This window comes from Odocoileus virginianus, chromosome 13 (genome assembly GCF_023699985.2).
Source record: "Odocoileus virginianus isolate 20LAN1187 ecotype Illinois chromosome 13, Ovbor_1.2, whole genome shotgun sequence".
NCBI classification, from domain to species: domain Eukaryota; kingdom Metazoa; phylum Chordata; class Mammalia; order Artiodactyla; family Cervidae; genus Odocoileus; species Odocoileus virginianus.
This window is the reverse complement of record NC_069686.1, coordinates 9,619,348-9,628,642: the sequence shown is the minus strand read 5'-3', so window position 1 is coordinate 9,628,642 and position 9,295 is coordinate 9,619,348. Positions and strand designations below refer to the sequence as shown.

General features: G+C 38.9%; 1 long non-coding RNA gene across 1 annotated transcript; it reads left to right on the top strand.

Moving 5' to 3' along the window:
- Nucleotides 1-3,639: 3,639 nt before the first annotated feature.
- Nucleotides 3,640-8,313, top strand: LOC139038025 (uncharacterized). The gene is made up of 2 exons (XR_011490923.1): nt 3,640-4,822; nt 4,984-8,313. It is a non-coding gene; the product is annotated as an uncharacterized lncRNA (long non-coding RNA).
- Nucleotides 8,314-9,295: the final 982 nt, after the last annotated feature.

Sequence of the window (9,295 nt, the reverse complement as noted above, 5' to 3'; positions counted from 1 at the left end):
TCCATTTAATGGAGAACCCATAACAATAGTTACTTTGAAAAGATAAGAGTTGGTTTCTCTCTCATATAGAAGTCTGGTGTTAAGCAGCCCAGTCTTGTAAAACTGCAACTCAGTCATCAAGAATCCACAGTCCTTTCATTTTTTGACTCCCGTTCCATCCTCAAGTTTACTTCATAATTCCAGATGGGAACCAGAACTCCTTTCATCATGTCTGCAGTCCAAATATCAGGAAGAAAGTATAAAAGTTAAACATCCCTGCTAAGTAAGTCCTCTTAAAGTAATCTACCCAGAGATCTGTTTTATCTCATGGATCAGAACCTGATCATTTGGCCACCTAACTGAAAGGGAGGAAGCTTGCATTCCTATTCCAAGTGAAAATGTGTCCCTGGAAGGAGAGAATGGATACCAGATGGTATCTCACGGTCTTCAGTCCTGCTTCAGGGTCGGTGGGAGGGATCAGAAGTTCTGTCTGAGCACAGATGTATAACCTTGAACTAATCAAGAGCTGATCCTCGGCCCAAATGTGAGCTGAGGCTTTCTTTACTTGCCACCACTTTTACTGACTTAAGTGATCTAGGAATAAAAGAGTTACAGAGGAATGACCACAATATACAGCAGGGAACCAGAGGATTGTACACTTTATAAATCAATGACCCCTCTGTACTCCTCAACTATTTCATGGTGGGTTTTTTTCTCTCTATTGTACAGAGCATTTGGCCTTGTTGACCCTTAGCGAGTTATAAATTAGCCTATTCATCCTATGGAGGAAAAAGTGATAGTCACTTGAATGTAGTACATTCCATGTATTTTTTATCTGAAAAGCAATAATGTTTAAAAAGAGTATGTTTATTCATACAGTTTAGGTTGTCAGCATATTAAAAGTACCCACAATGTTAAGAATATACATTAACTGATGGAATTACAAAATGCCATCAACAATCATTTTTTCCCTAAATATTTATGTGTTAAAAATTTAGCTTAATTCTTATTAAATAAACATAAGCAAAACATTTGCTTCATTTCATTTAGACATATAATCTGAAGAAAATAGATTTTGATTCTACCTTTTTTCTCAAGGATATTTTGGACCAGGAACAAGCAGTAGATTTTTTTAGTTTAATTATAAGAAAGGACTTTTAACATTTTATTCTTTTTATTTGTCCCGTGTACATATCTACATGCTCTTCTGAGAAAGGGTGATTCAGATTTTTTAATTTGTTACTGCTGGTGGTATCAAGCTAACAATTATGCAAGAATTACGAATTAATAAATGAGATGTGAAAGTAGTTTATGAAATGAGGAACGATGTGCATATTCTCAGCTACTTCTGGTTATAATAATGTGCGAAAACATTGCATTCATTTCATAGCAACACAGTTAGAACTCAAGCTGTGAGTCTGAAAGCAATGAAAATAATAAAATGGCCTATTTCTACAAAGAGCTTGAAGGAATTGTTTTGACTATTTGTATCTGAAGATCCGAAAGATGCGGGGGGGGAACTGTCACCCTACAATGGAAGTTAGGTTAAGAGGCAAACGTGAACAAAAGAGCAGTTGCCGTTGAAGGAAACCTCTTAAAGGATGAAGAGATTGTGACTTCAGAAGTCAGAGGTCTTCACTACAGACAGGAGCTCTTTGCTTCCAAAAGCTTCACCACTTTCTGCTCCCCCAACAAAGGGCTGTCCTTCGACTGCATCAGCAGTCTTCCTTCTGTGACCCGACATCCTTCCCTTGAAACAGTCTGGCCTCCCTTTCAAAAAGGAAGACACTTAGCTCCCCAGAATCTCTCTCACCCTAGGGCTATAGGTTAGAAATTCTCCAGGAAATTTCTTTTGACTTCACATATTCTTTTGAGTTCACATATTCTGGAAAACCCCACTGTATTGTAAGAGAACCATTTAAAGTCTGAAAATTCAACGTGGTATGATGTCAGATGCTTGGAGACAGATGGAGTATTTTCTGATTTCAGGGACACCTAACTCCTGACCCTTTATAATCTAAGTAATCAATACAAATTCAATGGAAACCAAAACTGTAGCACTTGTTATTTTGAATAATACTAAGGGCCTTTCAGATTTTGACTGGCCCAAATTGAAACTTTTTCTAATGAGCAAAGCCAAACCCTTCCTGTAACAAAGGCTGTGTTCAGAAGTCAGAGGAGCGGCGCTGTGAACAGGCAGTCTAGGACAGCTTCACAAGTTCAGCAGCGACATCATGAGACATTCCACGTCCTGTCATTTGATATCAGGTGTCCGGACAAGGCCTCTGAAACAGTGAAACAAGGATCAGTAACACAATGAGGGGGAAAAAAGGTGTGAATGGAATGAGTAATACTAAATGGAATTAAGATTCTGCACTTGCTTCACCAAAGATTTATACTGAAGAAATTCCCAAACCTAAATAAAGGAGGACCTGGAATGTTGGAAAGCTTTCAGAGATGGGAACATGTGTGAAGCTGCCAAATGGGTCATTGTTTCTAAAAATGATGTGTCCCAAGATGACAGCAAACTTGTTTTTCAGACAATTGGCATTCATTTCTGTGATTGCTCCAAGACTTCCTTCTTTCTTGATTCGTCCAGAATATGTTCTGTTCTGACAAGGCTGGAGAGAAATCTGCATGTGTTGCCAAACTGAAGACTGTAACTCTTTGGGGGGGGTTTGTATTTTATGATTATCATTTTCATTTTGTAAATGTTACTATAATATTTAGGAAAGGAAGAAATAGGTCACATTGAGCATCCTGTCCAATCATCAGTTCAGAAACCTCAGACCTCATAACCTATAAATAACTTCCTGTTAATGAGCTCCTTTTCTTTAAGTTCAAAGGACTAATTTATTATTTGTGTGTTTTAGTTCTTTTTCATCCTGATTATTCCTTAAAATGAAAGTCTTTTTCAGTTGTGTTTGCCTTTGATAAGCGTCAAAGATTTAGATGTGTTCTTTTTTGATTCATTGACTTTATCAGTGGTAGCTGGAAATGGTTTGTTGTGGAGCTACTCATTATTTCCTAAAGACTGGTCTCTAAAAATTATGTGTTGTTTTCCCCTTGCAATCCCTTCATTCCTACACCTACCCCATCCAGCTGTTTTCTGTGTCCCCGTGTCCCTGTCTTAATTAAAGTCTTTATCATTTATGCAAAGCTAGGAGTCGTCCTCTATCATAGCTATTTTATTCCCACCTGCAATCAACCACCCAGCCTTGACAGTTCTGCTGCAGAGATGTCTTAAAATCTCTTGCTTCTTCTCCTTTTGGATTGTCTCCATAAAGCTCCTGAAATGACTTTAATTTTTTTTATCGAAGTAGAGTTGATTTACACTGTTGTGTCTCCTCTATAGCAAAGTGAGTCAGTTGTACATACATCTACTCATTTCTAGCTTCTGCTCCCATATAGGCCATTATAAGATACTGAATAGAGTTCCCTGAGCTATTCAGTAGGTTCTTGTTAGTGATCTATTCTATTTATAGAAGCGTGTATATGTCAATCCCAATTTTCCAACTTATTCCTCCCCCACCCTTTCCATATTTGTTTTCTATGTCTGTGACTCAGCTTCTATTTTGTAAATAGGTTCATTTATACCATTTCTTTAGACCCCATGTATAAGTGATACCATATGATATTTGTCATTCTCTGTCTGACTTCCCTCAGTGTAACAGTGTCCATGTCCATCCATATCTCTGCAAATGGCATTATTTCATTCTGTTTTATAGTGGAGTACTATTCTACTGTATATGTGCACCAAATCTTCTTTATGCACTCCGTTGATAGACGTTAGGGCTGCTTCCACGTCCTGGTTATGGTAAATAGTGCTGCAGTGAACTCCGGAGTGCATGTGTCCTCTTGAATTATGCATGATTCAGCAATCCCACTCCTGGGCATATGTCTGGAGTATATCCTGAAATGACTTTCTACCATGACCCAGCAGCCGCTTTCTTCTCCCCACCCCTCTCCCTTTCCTATTAGCCCTCATAGGCAATGCCTACGGAGTTGTTTCTCTGGTGAAAGCTTCCACTTATCCCAGTTGCATGCCGGGTGACCTCCACAATCCCTCGGAAGGCACCAAGGCTACTTCTTGTCCTACCTCTGTTCTCTTTTCAGGCTCATTTCCTGCAGCATTGTCCCGTGCCCTGGACTTCTAGGTACTGGACCATCCCACTGTTCTCTAAAATTCTATGCCTTCAACTATTCTGCGTCTTCACACATGCATTCCTTGCGCCTTGAAAGCCCTTCCTCATGCTCTCTGCCAGGCCAGTTTTCACTACAATTCAGCCCAAGTGTCTCTTTACCATGGCACCTTTCTCCGCAACATCAGGTAGAGTGTGCTCCTTCTTGAAGTCTGTTGAAACCTGTGTTATAGTTTGTGCCACATTTTGTTGGAATCACCTTTCTGCATGGCCGCCTATAGATATTCTGAGAGCTTTGTGACTGCAAAAACTGAGTTTTACTCATCTTCTGATTCCTATTTCCAAGCATAAGACCTGGTGCAAAGCAGGAGCTTGGAAAGTTTGTTTACCAAATGATTCCGTAAGGCAGGCATTTCAGACTGCTGTAAGCTTTAAGAAGAGTAAGTTGTCTGTCAGCGTTCTCTGAGAAAACCCTTATACATGGGCAATGAATTTTAGCAGCAAGGAAGTTCTGCATGAAATCGACAAATGAAGCTACAATTGTTTAGTCACCAAGTCATGCCCAACTCTTTGTGACATCATGGACTGTGGCCCACTATGCTCCTCTGTCCCACAGCAAGGTCTTAAATGGGATCATACCCTGCTAACATTCATCCATCTATCCACTCAACAAACATGTTTGAGAATCCACTCTGTGCCAGGTACGACTCTAGATCATCAGCTAAGCAGCTGTGGGGAGAGATTGGGTAGCCTTTATGGGCATACCTGGAAACTCAGCTATTAATAATTCTCCCAGCACTATTCCTTAGAAAATGAGCAACAAATGATGTGTGTCTGTATATTTCTGTGTTTGTTTTTTTAGTCACTAAGTTGTGTCCGGCTCTTTTTGCAACCCTGTGGACTGTAACCCACCAGCCTCCTCTGTCAATAGGATTTTTCAAGCAAGAATATTGGAGTGGGTTGCCATTTCCTTCTCCAGGCCTGACCCAGGGATCAAACTCATGTCTCCTGCATGGCAGGTAAATTCTTTATCTCTGAGCCACCAGGGTAGCCTGCCTGTATAATACACATATACATCTCTCTCTATATATATACATATATATAGAGAGATATAGATATGAAGTGATATTCAAAATTTTTTTACCACCAGCAGGGCACAGACACTAACCAAGCAGGTGATATATTTATTTTCCACTTGAAGCCCTTACCCACAAAAAAAAAAGGTGCAGGAATGGCCTGGAGAAAGGTAGGAGGAAACACAGTAAAATGATCTGCCAACAAGCCAGGACTGAAGGTGCAGGTTTGAAGAGAGATTTTGTCTTTCCATCTGTATTTCTTCCCAGTCTCACTGGGAGAAAAGTCAGTAGTGAATTAGATATTGAAGCATCTTATTTCTTTAATTTTTCCTGTTAAAAGAATTTTTTTAATTACAATATTGTGATGGTTTCTGCCATATATCGACATGAATCAAGTATTCGTATTTCCCCTCCTTCTTGAAACTCCCTCCCACCCCTCTCCCCATCTCACCCTTCTAAGTTGTCACAAAGCAAATTATTTCTTTAATTTTTGAGTAGCCACACACCACTGATATCCATCTTCTAAATACTATCAATCTCAGTGCTGAGAAACATGTCATTACTTTAAAAAAAAAAAAAGTAGCTTTTTTTCAAAAGCAGAGCAGTGGTCAACCAAGAGAGATGATAAACCCAATCTTTACCAGCAGAGCTGATAATGATCAGTCAGTTGCATGCTATTTTGCAGCTGATACCTCTTCCAACAACAAAAAAATAAGGTAAAAAATGATATTAATTGCAAAAGTTTCACAGATGTCTGCAGCAGTTGACCAGAGCTCCTGGGTTATTGCTTGTCAGACTATTAATGGGTTTGGCTAACCATGACAGTCATTACTTTTCCCCCTCCTGTGAGCTACTTTCTGTGTAATTTATGCATAGGTTTTGCCAAGATTTGACAACTTTCAGGATATTAACATAAAATTAGACTGCAGAGCTGAACAATGGGTGGCTTTAAAATTAGCTGTGGTGAAAACCAAACAGAATTGGTTTTTCCTTTACATTGCTGCTAAGTTTATTATTGTTGTATTTCTTTCTGCATGTAAGAGTTCATGTTGGCAATTCTGCAGATTAGCAAAAAGAGGAAGGCCCTGAGAGGGGCTTGATACCCTGTGACCTTGGAGAAAGGGTTCTTTGTAATCCAGCAAGTTTCCACCTGAAAGAACGCCTGATAAGGGCTTAAATGAACTGGTGTCACCACCATTCCTAAAATTTACCAAAGCACACCCACATTTTGAAGCTCATCTGAGAGGTGACCTGTTCCTTTGCCATCTCTCAGATCCACACAGCTTGCTCCATGAATGCCATTACAGAATGCGATGTGTGTGTTAATAAGCCAGGACATCTGGTAACCAGCTTTTTTCTGATTCATTAACCGACTCTGCTTCTGTGGCCAGGAGGGATGAGAGGAGAAACTGGATGATTTTGCTTTTAGCAAATGGGCATTTGATGTATGCCTTGCTTCCCAGGACTTGCCTCAAGTTTTAAACTTTACCCTAAGGTTAGCGTTTAAATGCAAGCAACCTTTGGTGAACAGTATTTTGTCCCATACAGAAAATATATAGTATTTAATTAGGTCTGTATACTGTGAGAATGCAGGAATGCAGCAAAGTGGAAAGGAATCTTAGAAAATAGCTTAAATCCTATTTTAAAGCAGAGGATGGGGGAAGTGAAGAATTTGCTCAGAATCACAGAGGTATAGCAGTGGCAAAGAGGGTCTCTTGGACCTCAAATCCAATCTTTTTACCTCAACACATTGCTTTTATTAATTTTTGCTTTTCTATTTGCCTTTACTGTTATTTTTAGTTCATCAAGCATTGCTTGATGTTTCTTTTTTGACCTCTTGTTCAAATGCCTTTAGAATATTTCAAGTAGACTATAAGTGCTGAATTTGTTGTTTCCTCTAATAAGTGATTAGGGACCCATTCAAGCATTGATGAAAGGTACTTAGAGATAGTTAATTTAAACTTTTGAAGAATGGACAACTTCAATCCAGGTTTTGAACAACCCTAAGGACTAGAATTAACTAGAATACAATGAGAAAACTCTAATGGAAAATAGAGCAAGGTTATGAAAACCTCTCAGTGATAAAGGTATTTTTTAAAAAAAATCTTTTAAATACTATTACCTCATTAGAAAGTGATTTTTTTTTAATCTTTTTATTGAAGTAAATCAGGTCCAAATGCTCAAGGGTGTGATAAAGTAAGGGAAGTCTGACTTGACGGTACATGTTGGGAGATGAAATGGACAATGAAGTTTCCATATGTTGTTTTTATGCAGTAATTAGAAACTGTCACACACCGTTTCATTTTTTCATTTCCTTGGGCTTATTTGCATGTTGGAACTTCCTTTGGAGCAAAATGGAGAGCATCAAACTGGCACCCAGTTGAAATGAGGAGCAGTGGCTGGTGGGCGTCCTCCCCACCTCGGAGGCAGGAAGGAAGCCAGAGGCAGGTAGTGTCAAGGCGCAGAAGACAGCTAAGTGGCAAGCGGTGCAGCTGCCCTGGCTGCCGTTCAGATGGCGCCTCATCCTGCCTGATTCGAGTGCTGACCAAGCCTCCAATTGGTCTTCATGGAGCACTTTGGCTCCCCTAAGCTGATCTCCCTTTTAAAGCACTTTCATCTCATCCGAATTATCTTTCCTTTTCTATTTTTCTGGGCAGACTTGAAGGCAGAAACCCTATCTTTCCTGTTGCCAGGTACAATATGATTCCCATGTGTCTTTAGCAAATCTGAACATATAACCTTTTCATCTCTGTATCCTTATATTTTCTATCTTTTTAGAGATCTTCAGCATTGTTAAAAAAAAAATACAGAACCAGAATAAACTAAGCAGTTTTCATTTGATGAGGACTATGACTAGAAGATATAAACTCCAGAACTCTTTTGAATGTCAAATTTGTTCTAAAAATTTGCTGTTTTCTACTACTGAGCTGTTACCAGTGAACTGAGAAATTCCAGGAAGCTGGAGGTAGAAAGAAACTTCATTTGTCTGGGGTGAATTATCTTTCTGGATAGCTATCCAACTGAATTCTTACAAGACCTGAAACCATAAGAAGAACTAAATTAATTACATGGGCATGGTTTGACTTATGACACAATAAAAGAATTTCCAAAAACTACATTGTTGTCAGAAAGCAATTTCTTGGGAAATTTAAAATGCCATCTTAATTAAATCCTTTAAATAAATCACTTACTTAAAAATAAGGATAAGCATCATGAAAAAATTAAAAAGAAACTCTAATTGATCCTACCTCACAAGGCAAGCATCATTACTGTTTTTTTTTTTTTTAAACTTTTTCTGCAATCATTACTGTTTTGACATTTATCCTTTGACTTTTTTGAGTAAGACTATTGGTGTGTGTGTGTGCGCTCAGTCGTGTCTGACTTGCCATGACACTTTGAACTATAGCTTTCCAGGCTCCCCTGTTCATGGAGAATTCCTAGGTAAAATACTGGAGTCAGTTGCCATTTCCTCCTCCAACGGATCTTCCTGAGCCAGGGACCAACCGGAATCTCCTCTGTTTCATGCATTACAGGCAGGTTCTTTACCCGCTGAGCCATCAGGTAAAAAGATGACTAATAACAAATCTAATATTTTATAATATTTTTCTGACATAAAAGGCATCAGGATTATTTTTTCAGGACAAATATTTCTACTACATCATTTTAATGGCTTTATAGTTTTATAGCATATAGGCATTCTATATTTCATTTAGGCAATCTTGTTTTCTTTATATATCTGGATTGTTTTAAATTTTTTCTCATTATAATTAATGTGATAATATTGTTGACTCGAGAAGGCAATGGCAACCCACTCCAGTACTCTTGCCTGGAGAATCCCAGGGATGGGGGAGCCTGGTGGGCTGCCGTCTATGGGGTCACACAGAGTTGGACACGACTGAAGCGACTTAGCCAGCAGCAGCAGCATTGTTGACTATTCGTCTTAGGTTTATCTTTATTTCCTTGGGATATATTTTCAGAAACAGAAATGCTTAGCAAAAGGCCATAGCCATTTTTAAGGTTTTTGATACATATTGTCATTTGCCTTCCAGAGAAGTTGCATTAATTTAGAATCCCACCAACAGAACATGATGCGCTTGT